This window comes from Apteryx mantelli, chromosome 23 (genome assembly GCF_036417845.1).
Source record: "Apteryx mantelli isolate bAptMan1 chromosome 23, bAptMan1.hap1, whole genome shotgun sequence".
In the NCBI taxonomy this organism is placed as follows: domain Eukaryota; kingdom Metazoa; phylum Chordata; class Aves; order Apterygiformes; family Apterygidae; genus Apteryx; species Apteryx mantelli.
The window spans coordinates 6,661,174-6,663,475 of NC_090000.1; positions in this window are offsets into that span (position 1 = coordinate 6,661,174).

The window sequence follows — 2,302 nt, forward strand, 5'->3', positions numbered from 1 at the left end:
AGCAGACAACCGCTCTAGTCCGACTGCATGAACACCACACCTCCCGGCCTCCGTCTAAAAGGCGAGCGAGGGGAAACCGAGGGGCAGGAGGGAAGAGCGTCTGGTCACCCCACAGAATTGCATTTCCTTCTCTTTATCTGTTAGCCAGCATGGCAAAAATTAATCACCTGCTCTGCTTAGACATTTCAAAACTAAGGAAAAAGTCAGTGCATTTGGGCTTTTCAGAAACTCTTTTCTCATTTGGGGGGCTGATTTGTTTCTCCTACTCACAACAATTTTAATCACCTTAATACAGCGCTCTAGGGAGAACTATTTTCCCAGCCAATCTTGCACCCTCCTCTTAACCGAGTCTCCCGTAATGTGCTTATCGCTGAAGCACCTGAGCACCTTCCCGTTGTGCCTTAATGTTACATGACAGGCGACAGAAACGTTTGGTCTCTCATCCTTTCCCGAGGGAGAGGAGCACATGCACGATGCTCTAATTTAGGCACAGCTTTGCTTTTAATAGAGAAGTTATCATCGGGGCCGAGGAGAAGGCCTGGCTGGTGCTCAGGTAGGTCCAGCCCGAGGGCTGAGATGACGGCAGAGCAAGGTTTGCCAGCATATCGCTGTCTGGAGAGGTGCAAAACCCCACCGTCAACGACAGTCACATCTCCCCTGCCAATTTTTGGCCTCCCAGGATCCGATTTGTTGCAATTCTCCTTCCTTTTCTCCGGAATCTGCAGCTCTGCTGGGTGATGACAGATAAACATCCTCTGAGTCCAGGCTTTTTAGAGAATTACAGCCTCCCGACAGCTTTATAATAGGTTTGTCTGAGTCACGAGCCGGTCGGCGGCAGCGACGCCTGTGACCGCTGGGTTTGGATCCTGGTTTTACTGGGAATTAGCCCGGTAGAGCGCAGACCATGGGACTCCACGCAGGCGAGGAGCCACGGTGGTACTCCTTTATCGCCACCCTACAGATGAGATGAGCCACAGCACGGGAGAAAGGTTGGGGACACGGAGCAGGAGGAGCCGGGACTGAACCTAGGTCACGTCCTTTAGGCGTCACCTTCCTGCATGCAAGCCCTCGGCCCCCTTTTGCGTCTCCCACCTTGAATAAACGGGACAGGGCACCGCTGAGCATCTCCTGCGGACGCAGCCGGCGAGGCCAGGACCCTCCGGCTGCAGCTGATGCCCGTCCCCGAAGCAGCGATGCCAGCTCGGTCCCAGAGGATCGGTGCCGCGACGCTCCCATTCGACAGAGGTCCCAGCGGGCTCGGATCACGGCGCAGCCCGCTCCCGGGCTCTGCCTTGGCTCGTGCTCCTGCACCTCGGTCCCTCAAACGCTTCCAGGTCCCTGCCTCAAATCCTTTGTCCTATTCCTCACGTCCGTGCCCCTGAAAGAAGCCTCTCCCATCTGATCTATGCGCCGACTCCCCGCACCCTCCCGGCCACCCTTTCTTCTTCTGCTTCCTCGAGCTTTGTTCTCTCACATTCTCTTCCCTCACAAAGATTAAAGCTAATGATTTTTCTATGGCAGAGCACTGGCAGACTGGAATTACTGGCCTGTACTCTTCCAGCGGAGAAAAAACCCATAGCGAGTGCAAATGACATTGCAAATCACCTTTACACGAACGGAGAGGAAGGATGGCTGCTTCGGGAGGGGAAGAAGCACCTTGCAGCGCTCAGACTAGCACGGCTCCAACCTCAGCCTGAAAGTCAGGCAGGGCAACGGCCTTGCTTCCTCAGCTCGCTTCCAGGGGAGGAGAGATTTCAGGAAAATGAGGCTTTCCCAAGAAACAGTGCACTGCGGAGAGGGCCCTCTCCTCTCATCCCCCGTGCCAGGTCCAGAGGCGGACGTTGCACAACCCCTCGGGCACCCTGGAGCCAAGGCTAGCAGGGGAATTTCAGCGTGCCGCCCTCCTGTCGTGCGTGTCCCAAGGTCAGCTCCGCGACCCACGTCCCCAGCGCCGAGCCGCCCCGCGCCGCCGCCTGAGCAGGCAGGCAGACAGCGACGGCAAAGCCCCTGCCTCCAGAAATAGAAGCGGCGGCGGCTTTGCGAGAGCGCCGGGGTCCTGAAAGGCGCCGGGTGGGAATATCGGATGTGCTCTGCGGAGGACTTGGCATTGACGGGGAGGCGGCGGGGCGGCCGAGAGAGGATCCGCGGGAGCCGCAGCCCCGAGTAGTCGCCTGCACGCCAGCCTGCCCTTGCAGGACTTGCTCCCGGGCTTTGCTGCATGCGCTTGCCCGCTGCAAGGCGAACGGTAGATGCCCTCACGTACCAGGGCCAGCGCTCTCCAGAGACACGCAGAGCAGGAGAC